This window comes from Tachypleus tridentatus, chromosome 2 (genome assembly GCF_004210375.1).
Source record: "Tachypleus tridentatus isolate NWPU-2018 chromosome 2, ASM421037v1, whole genome shotgun sequence".
Taxonomy (NCBI): Eukaryota; Metazoa; Arthropoda; class Merostomata; order Xiphosura; family Limulidae; genus Tachypleus; species Tachypleus tridentatus.
In genome coordinates, this window is record NC_134826.1 from 59,611,381 (window position 1) to 59,624,891 (window position 13,511).

The 13,511-nt window shown below is 35.3% G+C and overlaps 1 protein-coding gene across 3 annotated transcripts in view; it reads left to right on the plus strand.

Moving 5' to 3' along the window:
• Window positions 1-13,511, plus strand: part of LOC143243923 (protein O-mannosyl-transferase Tmtc3-like) — a 217,728-nt gene that overhangs the window by 134,451 nt on the left and 69,766 nt on the right. The gene's annotated exons all lie outside the window — the stretch shown is intronic.

Consider the following 13,511-nt stretch of genomic DNA (forward strand, 5'->3'; position numbering starts at 1 on the left):
ACGGTAAGTAGTGTTCGAAATCCATAACATCCCTGGTCAAATTCTGTAGTTTTCCGATTAATCGACGTTAATGACAATTATAGCCTTTTAAACGTAGCGTACTGACTACAGCTGTCTAATAATTACCTTCTCTTATACTGGCGCGTTACTTTTACACAAATCACGCGAGTTTGTAGAACTTTCGGCAATATTCTCTCACGCTTTCGTCAAACCAGCATTGTTGAATCCTACTCTTTCAAGAATTCTCTACAAGTTTCGAGAACAGGTGGGACTTGCGCAATACACAGTCACGAATATACGTCGCAGTAAAAAAAAGAAGACTACACAGAAACAAATTTAGGTACAACAACAAACGTGTAATGACAAATATGCTACAGTACACGTATGAAAGGTTTGTTTGTTTTAAATTTCGCGCAAAGCTACTCGAGGGTTATTTGCGCTAGCCGTCCCTGATTTAGCAGTGTAAGACAAGAGGAAAGGCATCAATCACCATCCACCGCCAACTCTTGGGCTACATTTTTACCAACGAATAGTGGGATTGACGGACACATTATAACGCCCCCGGGGCTGAAAGGGCGAACTTGTTTGATGAGGGGATTCGAACCTGGGCTCACGGAGTACGAGTCGAGTGCAATAACCACCTGGCACGCATGAAAGAGAACATTGTTATCATTTAACCAGCTATTACTGCTGATAATCTACCGTAATAACATCAAGCTATAACAAATATGTTCTTTGTGAAATGTGGAAGATTTTTGTTTCAGGAAAGCTTATTATTAGATAAGATGCTTTTAAAGTTACTTCTTCTTCATAATCTGTATATAACCTAACCTACAGGGCTACACCATTCTAAATCAAGTTTGATATTGTTAAAAATACAGAGCAAAAATGCGTGAGTAAGATGTAGTTAGTGGTATCTATCGTATCAGTTTCAACTGTTGAACGGATTCTTTATGATTATTCGGTAATCATAATGCAAAGTCCAGTATATTGCTTCTAACAAGTTATTTACGTATTCGATAAAATTATACAGACAACGTTTGTTGACAAGCCTAATTCACCTCATAATAAATCTTAACCTCCACATAAGTTTCCTGTCATATCTATGAGAGAAATCTAATAAAAAATGTAGAGCTTTGAACTTACTAATTTATTGTCTGACTTCCTTACTCAGTAACTTACTAATTAATTGGTATTTTTGTACAAATCTCGCGGAAATTCTAGACGTCACGTCAAATGTAGACACTCGGGAAATTTCTAGGCGATATATATCACGTCCTTCCAAAATTGCAAAGTCCAGTTTACTGCATCTAATGAGATTATTTACTTATTCGATAGTTACACGGACAACGTTTATGGACCTAACTCACAATAATTCTTAACGGCCACTTAAATTTCCTCTCGGATCTACGACACAAACTCAACGAAAAATATGCAGCGTTGAACTTACTAACTAATATATTGTTTAAATTACTGACTAACTGATTAATTGATATTTTTATACAAATCTCGCAGATATTCCAGACGACACGTCAAACTTAGACACTCGGAAGATTTCGATGCATTGTACTTCGTTATTATATCATCCAAGAACTCTCTCTAGCAAACAGTACAAAATGTCTATATTGAAATATTAAGCCTACAACAATATAAAACAGCTAGTCCTCGTATTGAGACACGTGACAACTATGTCAGAAGTATGAGTAAAACGTTCATTAATAAGCGTTGAAACATTAGAATATTGATTATAACATTTCCTTCTCCTTATTTCTTAACGCAAAGCTACTTAGTGGGCTATTTGTACTATGCCCACTTCACATTGTAACGCTCCCACGGCTGAAAGGGCGAGAATGTTTGGTGCGACGGGGATTCGAACCCGTGACCCTCAGATTACGAGTCGAACGCCTTACTCACCTGGTCTAACCGGGCTACTTTGAAATAAAGTGACCAATGTCTCAATATTAGACCGTTACTATGTGCAGGTGAAGGGTATAGTTAAAATAATTATTTTGAACATTTGTTTGAGAATTACAAATAGCAAATGAGAGATCGCTCCAAATATTCCTACTAAATAGTTGTATGTGTTTAACTAGTTGCTTCCACACAGTAGTCAGTTCCGGACTTATTGGCCCTCACATTCCTCACTGGTACAAGCGAAGTAGTTTTTCATAAATATAAATAAAACTGTAGCTTGACTTGATTTGTCTTAATTATAGGTTAACTATACTGAATTTGATCTTGAATCAAAAGATCGGTGAAGCTTAAGAAGGGGAATTTTGTTTATGTTGAACCTTAGTTCTACAAATACATGATTCTCGCCATACGTCAAAGATAATTATACAATGATGAAATCCAAGCTAATAAGCTCTGATGAGAATGGCCTCATTTCACCCTTGACAAGCGATGGTAGGAATACAGAAGGTTACACATGGAATATTGTCTTCAGAATACGAGAATTATAATCATCAATATCTTTGAAGTCGTAGCGGTTATGAAGCGATGAATTTTCGTGATTATATCAAAAGCGATATTTTCGTTTTATTTCCGTGGTTAATTTAAAGTTGCACGTGTTGAGATAGATTTTGACGTTCACGAAGTCCAATATTCATTGAGTAATATTTATATAAATTAATGTTAAGCTTTGAAACTTCATACTAGAAACGATGTCGCACTTTTCCTGTGTTATTTTTATACATTTTCCTAACAGGAGTTAGATTCATTATATATTGTTATACTAGCTAAAGTACTAGTCCCCTGGACGGAAGCTATATAAATTCATAATTAATGAAAGGTTACCTTAAGACATGAAAGGTTGCTTCCGTTATATGTAATTATGAAACCGCCTGTAAAAACTGTAAAATGCAAAACGTGAAACCGCAGGTTTCCACGTACTCTCCGTGTGGACCCAATAAACCTTCATGCCAAATTTGGTGAAGACCCAACAGCAGGGGTCGAAATAGTGGTTAAAAAAAACGTAAAAAGTCCATAAATGTTCCAAAACTGAAAATGTATATGGGCCTAATGAACATCCATACTAATTTTGAAGAAGATCCATCCACACCATTACACCACTGAACGTTAAAAAAACAGTACTATTATATTTAGAAAGATGCATTAATGTTGGTTCTCACGTGCTTTTCTTCAGTTTTGAATTGTAGTTGCCATTCATATTGAAAATACACACCACCAATCTTTGATTATCTGAAATTAACAACTTTCTTGTTTATTGTGTGTGTGTGTGTATATATTTGCCTAAAAATCAAACGTTTATAGTGCTTCCTTAATACGATTCCGACATAGCCTTGTTCCACGTGTTTCAAATAAAAAAGTACCAATCCAAAGTACCCTCATCTGAAGTGAAAATGAAAATAAAACTTGCAGGATAACTCTTAAAAATTTAATTAAGTTCGAGCACACAGAAGTATAGCATTTTTCCTGTGTCGTAATCTGCCTCTTGTGTGTGTCAACCAAATAGTTATAGTATGAGGGAGGGGTTTCTTGCACTATTAGTTTCAAAGGGAGCCGTTCAATACTTTATTTCGGTTTAGTTTTGCTCTAACATCAAAGTTTAGAACAAAATAACTGATTTCTTGTCGATAGCAAATGTTTTTTTAAAGACCTAAATCCAAATTTGCAGTAAAATCGGCAGCAAATCAAATTCAGCTTTGAGAAGAACGTGTTTTGTGCGTCACTTTATCGTCCTTCATATAACTTCAGCGCTAAGTCTGAAGGCTCCGTGGGAACCAGAACACAGGTAAACCAATGTGTAGCTTTATCGCTAAACAATAAGCATTTATTTGTTACTATTTGTTTTATCTAATTACAAATTTTACACATTAGTTATAAACATTGTTTGTTTTTGAATATCACGCAAAGCTCCACGAGAGCTATCTATGCTAGCCGTCCCTAATTCAGCAGTGTAAGACTAGAGGGAATGCAGCAACACATCATCACCCACCGCCAACTCTTGGACTACTCTTTTACCAACGAATAGTAGGATTGACAGTAACATTATAACGCCCCCACGGCTGAAAGGTCGAGCATGTTTGGTGTGACGGGGAATCAAACACGCGACCCTCGTATTACGAATCGAGTGCTTTAATAACCTGGCCATGCCGGGCCCCTGCCAGAAGAGCCCTGGTATTGAGGGAAAAGCGTCGTCAACAATTTATATAGCGGTGTTGGACATATCGTTGTACTCAATAATTTATTTTCACTCGGATATTTTGTGGTTGACATATTGTTATTGTAATACACTTAAATTTCACTTGGTTATTAATACGAATCTATTTGTTCCTTATACCGATTTCCATAATATTACGAAGTAATTATATATTTCTTTGAATCTATAATAATTAGAATTTACGCTTATTTATAATATTTCACATTAGAGATTGGAGCAATATGAATAAACAATGTGTTTATCGGTACAAGGCTGTATCAGTTGGTATGAATTACTTCGAATTGATATTCTGAATGTAACAACAGAGTTCAATGGGCTATCCTTTCGTTCACATGAACTAGAAAAAAATCAAACAATTCAAAGCACCATCTACTTGATACTGCGTCTTAGAAATCCAAGAAACAATTTAGTTTATGGTTGATTGTTTTCTAGGGTATGCGTAGAGAAAGGTAATTTTATATAATTTGGGGTCGAAAGTGCGGTTATAAAAAAAAAAACATAAACTATGCGTGCAAACAAAATTCACAGTTATTTGCAACTTGATTTGTCAGAGTTTGTTATGATATAAACCAATAATTTAGTGTTAAAAGAAACGACGGAGGTTCACACGCTTCATTTTAAACGTGAAGCCTATGAACAAGCTGTACACTTATGTACTTTCGTGTTCTGTCTTAAAATCACTTTGTGGATTTGTGGTGAGGGTGGGGAAACAAATCAGGCTCCGCACTTTGAGGTTTTGTTGTGCTTTATGAAAGTGAGGTCAAATTCCAATATTCGATTATAGCAGCTCAACAGTAGGTCGTGGGTGTTCTTGGCTAACTTCCTTCACTGTCGTATATCATTTAAAACTTAAAAGTCTACTAACTCAGATAGCCCTTGTACAGCCCCACGTGAATATCGGAAACAATCAATCAGTCAATTTATACAAAATAAACGTATTCCTGCATACCCAGGAGATTTAATATTTGAAAGGCAGTTGTTGTTCAGGGTGTTTACTGTATTTAATCCAATATTTATCATTCTTTCTGTAGTATACCGGTGTTGAAAGCAGTTTAAATTATTTTTCAAAGATTAAACAGAGACCTTAGTCACATACGAAGAAACTTAAAAAAAAAAAAATAGTTTGATATGAGTTTTACAGCTTACACGTTAGCAGGCCCGCTAAGACACACTACCGTCATCATGCGACAGTTTTCCAAACTAAAGTTTCATTACCTTGATTGACTTGGTTTGTTTTGAATTTCGTGCAAAGCTACACTAGGGCTATCTGCACTAGCCGTCCCTAATATAGCAGTGTGAGACTGGAGAGAAAGCAGCTAGTCATCACCACCCATCGCTAACTCTTGAACTACTATTTTACCAACGAATAGTGTGATTGACCGTTACATTATAACGCCCCCAGGGCTGAGAGGGCGAGTATGGTTGTGACGAGAATTCGAACCCGCGACCCTCAGATTATGAGTCGATTGCCTTAACCACCTGGCCATGCCGGACCTCACCTGAACTGTACCTATAAGTACTTCTAGCCTTAATGACTGCCTTCAACCGCGTATGTTTATCTACAATAACCAGCTTTAAAGGTTTTTTTTTGTTGTTGTTGATGCTGCTTACCGCTATTATAATGGTTTCAGGCAAAGTGCAGATTCGTCGTATAATTATAATAGTTTGAAATTGGATATACATCATGACACTAACGTTAAAAAACAGAAAACGTCTTTATAAAACGTGTGTTTAAGTGTACATAGAAAATCAATACTCAAACAGTCAAACAAAATCAAAAGAAAGGACTGCATTAAAAACAACAAATTCAAACCGGTGATAGATGGCATCCAAACGAACAAAAATAACCCAAACAAAAATCAAATCAAAGACACAACACTAGTCAAGAGGATCCCCCGGGCTACAGACTATAACGTGGGATATAAAAATGTGCCCTGTGTTTTGGGTACACCGTCTACAAGTCTTAATCTCCTTTCGCAAGTCTCACATGGATTTTGATTTTTAAAAATCATAACTTATTAAATTTAATGGTCTTTCCTAAACTATCATTGTTATATGTTTCGTTTGTTATTTTTAATAGGTGTGGGAAAAAATAATAATATGGTTATCTCTTCTTAAATAATCTTTTTAATATTTAGATTAATTGCGATTAATTTTTAAACGGAATATATGTCTGGACCTTTTATATTTTATTTATTTTGATGGCAGTTTTCTAACCCTTAAATTACTCATAAGTCTAGATGAACTTTCGCAGGGACTCCGAAAGTGTTCTGTTTCAAGAGTAAATAAAGCTAAAATCAAAGGTAACAAATATCTGTATTTCTTGTTTTTCAAGTTCATACGTCATGCGGTGTTGTAGCCTACAGTGTACATAATTCTTCTAGTCATTCATGTTATGCGCACGTTTTACTGACTTCATGAAGTACAAATTGCAACATTAAGCGTTCCTTCGAGATGTTAATTTAATTTCTACTGAATGACTGACAGACAACACACCACTGTATGGGGTACAAGTATTTAAAAAGAGGTAACCCTTCCAAGCGGCCTTGGACCCCCTTTCTGGGAAGTAACAACGTTAAGATTGTTTTAATAACAACAAATAGTGCCAATAGATACAATAAATATTCATGTATTAGATGTCGACACTTGTTATACAAACTTCCAAGTAATTTTGAAGAGCGGTAAATGATGATTCCATGTACTAACCAATAGAAAGAAGCTTTAGTTTTATTAGGACGTGTTACTTGCTCCCAGTTAAAATAGAATTAGCTACATTATTTAATAAGTTATTTTTTTTTAGTTCTAATCTTTTCCGTTAGCTTGCTATCGTCAGATCAGATGCTGTTAATAAGATGTTAATGATCAGAAAAAAATTAAACATTCAATTAAATGTTTGAGCGCTTTTGAATGATTGTCACATCTTTGTTGTTTTTTTTAGGCGTTTCCATTGTGTCGTCTGTTTAACGTTTTATTCACTTTTCCTACTGTGATGGACCCGGCATAACTAAGAGGTTAAGGCACTCGACTCGTAATCCCGGGGTCGCGGGTCCGAATTACCGTCACACCTAACATGCTCAAAACACTATCCTAAAAAAAAAAACTAGGCCCGGCATGGCCAAGCGCGTTAAGGCGTGCGATTCGTAATCTGAGGGTCGCGGGTTCGCATCCCAGTCGCGCCAAACATGCTCGCCCTTTCAGCCGTGGGGGCGTTATAAAGTGACGGTCAATCCCACTATTCGTTGGTAAAAGAGTAGCCCAAGAGTTGGCGGTGGGTGGTGATGATTAGCTGCCTTCCCTCTAGTTTTACACTGCTAAATTAGGGACGGCTAGCACAGATAGCCCTCTTGTAGCTTTGTGCGAAATTCAAAACAAACTAACAAACAATCAAAAATACTACGGTACGAAGCTAGAACTCGTTTTACCATCAGTGTACAGTTTACTAAACTGAAAACACGAGCATTATGCACTATTGTAAGTGTTACGGCTTTAATCCTAGCATAGCCTGTTTGTTAGAGCGCTAGCCTCACAATCTGCAGCTCATTGGTTCGAACCCTACTACCGGACAAACTCGCACTTTCAGCTGTAGAAGCCTTTTAATGCTGTATTTCTTGATTAAACATTGCCCTATGAGTTGACGATGGGTGGTGTATACTAGTTGCTTTTCCTCTAGTCTGTTACTGCTAAACTAACGTGCAGATAGCCGTCGTGTAGTTTTGCGCGAAATTCAGTAAACAAACAAAGCAGGATATAGTGAAATATTTTACTTCAATAGATGCAACTTTGACCTTGCTGAATCATCAGTCCCTTCATAGCACGCCTTAACGATTCGTTCTTGCTTTTTATATCGCTCATATTTCTAAGCCTTGCCAAGGTCTTTCATTATGATGAAATTTATGATGACAAATAAAATTGACCATAAGGCGCAAAATACTGAGATGCCGGTCATCTAGAAAAAGTATTTTATCTTTCTTGACTGGGTACCTTTTAATGGTTAAATATGTGAAAACGCTATCAAAGTTTGGGCGTACCATTCGAAACAGACGACTTTCATCCCTGCTATAACACTGTGATGTATATAAAACATGACTTTCTTAGTAAGTTCTGTATTGCGCCTAAGGCATTTCCAAACAACTTTTCCAGCTCAACGAGATCTGTGCTGAGGGATTTGTTAAGATTTCACATTAAAATGTAGCTATGTTCTATATGCCATTATAACTTGTGTAGTCACTCACTTAGGAAAAAAAAAAAAAGTTTATTGCAGCTTCTTTGTTGAGTAATCAAACACAACAACAGCTAATGTTGAATATGATTATACTTCTAGTACATGTTAAACGTACTGACTGAAATCTCCCAGATATTTTTCAGAGTAAAGAGAGTCTACAAACGTTAAAATAATTTTCTATGAAGATTGAAAATATTATTACTATTCTTGCATGATTTGTTCGGCGTTATTGTATGCAGCGTGTCTTAAGATCAAACGTATTGTTGTCTCCACGACATATACAAAAACTATTATGTTGATTAGTTAATGCAATAGTTTACACACGCACGGCTATGTACATGAAAGAAACAGAATATCTTTTTTTCTTTTTTCACCTCGGTGGACTCGGCAGATGGCCCGATGTGGCTTTGCTATAAGAAAATACACACACACACACACACAACTCTCTTTTTTTGTAATAATTAATAACTCCTGATTAAAGTAAAATAATTAAAATGTAAATGATAAATTAACAAAGCCAGATTTATAAAATAAGCTGAATAGAAGTACAAAAGTTGTAAACCAACGCATAATAAAAGTAAAACAGCCTTAAATGCATTGAATCGTAAGTTGGATTTGTCGGCTATATATCCAAGACCTCACGACTTTCGTCTAACTCAACAACGTTGTTATCCCTAAATCTTTATACTAAGCTAACAGTTAAATAATATATTTATAACAGTAAGATTAATAATGGTAAAAGGAATAATATTCAAATATTGTTTGAACAATGTAACCAATAATATCATTGAAATAAAAACGAAGCTATAAAAACATACAAAATACGTACCAATCAGCAAGTTCCTTCCCTTAGATCCGTACAGCTTTTACCATTTCATGAAATTTGGATCTACGTAATAAGCGTTCATATCTAATTGAAGGAAAATTAAAAATAATTAAAGAGAACACTTTCAGCCTTTATATACCTAGAATTATGGCGGTCTTCTTTTAGGAATGCCCACGTGATCTTCAAACTTCTTTTGTTAATACTATGATTATGGTGTTTTATGTTTCCAACATTCGCAGTTCTCCTTTACATAACTCCTCCCACTGTATTAATTAATAACTCCTCGCTCTGTACTAGTAATAACACCTCCCACTGTAATAGCTAATAACTCCTCACACTGTGCTAATTAATAACTCCTCGCTCTGTACTAGTTAATAATTTTTCTCACTGTAATAGTTAACAACTCCTCACGCTGTACTAGTTAATAATTCTTCTCACTGTAATAGTTAACAACTCCTCACGCTGTAATAGTTAATAACTCCTTCCACTGCACTAATTACTAATCCTCCCCTGTACTAGTTAATAACTCCTCCCACTCTTCTAATTAATAACTCCTCCCATTCTTCTAATTAATGACTCCTCCCACTGTACTAGTTAATAACTCCTCCCTCTGTAATAGAACTTGAAATCTCCGCATGTTCTTCCTTTCTTGCATTTTTTGTATGACGCACAAAACATTATACACATAAATAATTTAGAGAGACATGTTTGGAAAGTTTGTGGGTTCTGTGTGGCCCAACCAGTAATTATGGAGTTAAATGACGTGAGATTTCAAACCTGTGTTTAGGTAAACCATTTGCTAAGAATGGCCGTTTTTGTTACTTTTTTGCTGTCGCTTGCCGACGGTACAAGAAACTTGACGAACAGATTCACAAAACTAATGTTCAGTTTGATTTCTGTTTTTCATCTTGTTTTCATCATGTGCGTTTTTATTTTTATTTTGCATGAAAGTGTTTGAACTAAACTTGTTACTTTAATTTTTTCTCTGAAATTCCTCTATCGGTGTACATATTCAGTATAATCAGTTCAGTTTAAGGTATAATAGAGACGCATATTTATGCTATTAACTGGTAACTTATTTCATCGAAAATGTGAACAACAGAACTAGATATCACATCGGACCTTCCCTGTTTATTTTGTTTCAGAAAAATTGTTAGGTTCCATTGTTTTTTGTCTTTTTTTTATTTTATGTGAAGCTACACGAGGGCTGCCTGTGCTAGCTGCCCTGAATGTAGTAGTATAAGACTAGAAGAAAGGAAGCTAGTAATCAACACCCATCACCAACGCTTGGACTACTCTTTTACCAACAATAGTAGGATTGGCCGTTACTTTATAACGCCCCAAGGGCTGAAAGGACGAGCATGTTTGGTGTGACAGGGATTCGAACTCACGGCCCTAAGATTACGAGTCGAGTGCCCTAACCACCTGGCCATCCCGCGCCTTATTAGGTGCTATATATTAAATTTGTATGCATCTAGTGCGAATGGAAAATATTACAAATTTTCATTAGGTTTTAAGTGCATTAAACCGAAACCCAAATTTCTTGTTATCCTGCAATTATCTACCCTTGGCTAAAAGTTAAAATAACAGGGCGCGTGTGTGTATGTGTGTTGACTTTCTTTACCTTTTTCAAGTTATTCAATATAGCATGTTTGGTCATTAGTCAGTTCTTTACTATGGGTTTTCTGTTTTTCAAAGTGACTGCTTAACATTGTTATGTTTTATGAAGAAAAATACACTTGGTGACTAGCTAAGTAACTAATAATAACTAATAAGTCTTGCCAGTCACAAAATATGTTCTGTGTGCAGATGTCACTGCATATTAAATAGGGGTGTAGAGAGAGAGAAAAATTCGCCTCCCCACTCCCACCTTAATTATGCATGTTAAAAAATGCCTTAAAGGCAACACAGTTTTTCATGTGTGAGGATACTGATAGCTCCTGAAAGAATTGAGAAAAAACAGGTGAGAAGGAAAAATTATAATTTCCACTTACACCACTAAAACGTAAAAGATAAATTTACTTACACGTTAGAGTCTCTGACTTAACATATGATTCCATTAGTTCCGAGCTGACCATCTAGGTTCAAATCCGTTCAATATCAGAAAGTATAAATTTGTGGGTACGTTATAAGAGTATCACTGAGCTTCTTAGTGTGAATGATGGTTGGTAGGTGCCACTGACTAGCTAACTTCTTTCTAATTAGTAGTTCAAAGCTAGAGGGACGGGGGCAAATAATTTTAGTGTCTTTGCCATAAAAACAAAATACAAGTATAGAACATGGGTAAACACAAGTAAATAAAACACACACTTGACTCCTATTTTTTTCAGGAATTATCCATCTTTGTTCAGATATTTTATTAGTTTCATTTGTATCTGTGGATTCAGCTAAAACAAGTTTTATATATTGTGATTCATATCTCGTGTGGTTTATCACCTTTGCAGAAGATTTTCAAGAATTCTACATATTTTTTACGGATTCTTTTCTTTGTCATAAGGTAGAAGAATCTAGGACCTTTTCTAGAAACAATTCTATCTTCTTGATAAATTATGTTCAGTTATTTATGAATTTTCCATGTCTCACCATTATTTATTCATAGGATGCGAGATTCTCTATCGCGTTGAAGATGTTTGATTCGTAATTCACAACTCGCACAACTTTTGTTTGATTTTTGGATTTCCATTCGTATTGTGTCGTGCATTTAAAGATTTCCTCTTTCCCTCTCACTGTATGTATCACATTTCCAGAATTTTTTTATCTCTTTCAAAAGAAAGTTCCTCAAAAATATTCAACAAATTATTTAACTTGTTAAGTTAACTAATTTGCTAATAAAATTATATAAATATATATTTAATTATTGGTATTCAGTTAACAATCTATATGATTTGAATTGAAACTTTGGAAACGACAAAGCTATTAATTCCATATGAAATTTATATGATTTTAGTAATAATTAAGGATTTGGTTAATTTAGGTAGGATAACACTGAGAAACAATATATATCTTAAAAGCATCACGTCATTATTATTTAATTATTTAACTCTAACTCAAATTATTTTATTAGGGTGTTGTCTATGAATTTCTTAGGAGGATGTCCTTACAAACCTTGTTTTATTTTTTGTGATGCAGATTGTTTGCCCATCATACAAACTATCGTATTTCTCATCTTTGTTTACACCACAGAAACTTGATATAAATCAGGATTAGAGGATTGTAAGTGGCAAATGTGTATTTACATTTTTTAATCATTTGCTCAAGGAGGGTAACTCGTCAGAGATTTCTTTTTTTTAGTTGTAGTATAATATTTATTAAGCAGTAGCGTGTAAACATATGGTTATTTGTACATCTGTGAGAAAATGCCAGGATATGATTTATGTAGAGTATATTTCCACTGTTATGAGTTTAAAACAGATAAAGAAACTATTTGAAAACAGTGACTCTTGAAGTAACTGGGAACATTTCTCCATGCCTAAGTTACTCCAAAATTCACATACACTAAACGTCACATTGCGTGAACAATATTCCTGCAACTTTTGGGTTGTAATCCACCAGATAAAAATATTTTCTTATCTGCATTTTATATCTGCAATATTTCATAGTTTTTTATCTTCTTTAAACGCCAATTTGTTTCCCTTAGAAACTATTTCATTAAAATGAGGTCCTGTTGGCTGTTAAAAGCGCCACTTTTGGTTAGTAGATTGCAAATAAGAATTTACAAGACCCCATCCTCTGCTCCTACAGGAGTTTATCTTTTCTCAAGGGGCCGGGCATGGCCAGGTGGTTAAGGCACTCAACTCGTAATCTGAGGGTCGTGGGGTCGAATCCCTGTCACACCAAACATGCTCGTCCTTTCATGGAGGCGTTATAATGTGACAATCAATCCCACTATTCTTTGATAAAAGAGTAGCCCAAGAGTTGGCAGTGGGTGGTGATGTCTTCCCTCTAATCTTACACAGATAGCTCTCGTGTAGCTTTGTGAGAAATTTAAAATAAATAAATAAACTAACCTTTCTCAAGATTACTTGCTCATGGCATTATTGCTAATGGCATGAAAAGTTTCAATGTTTGTTAACAGATGTCATTTCCTAAAAACCGTATAGAACTGCTGCTAACTGCGGTGTTACAAATAAGTTTATTGTACTTAATCAAGTCAGTTTTCAACTTGTCGAATTCAAACCTCCCGCTGGTACAGCTGTATGTCTACGGATTTACAGCGCTAAAATCATGGGTTCAAATCCCTTCGGTAGACTTATAAGATAGCCCAATGTGGCTTTACTATA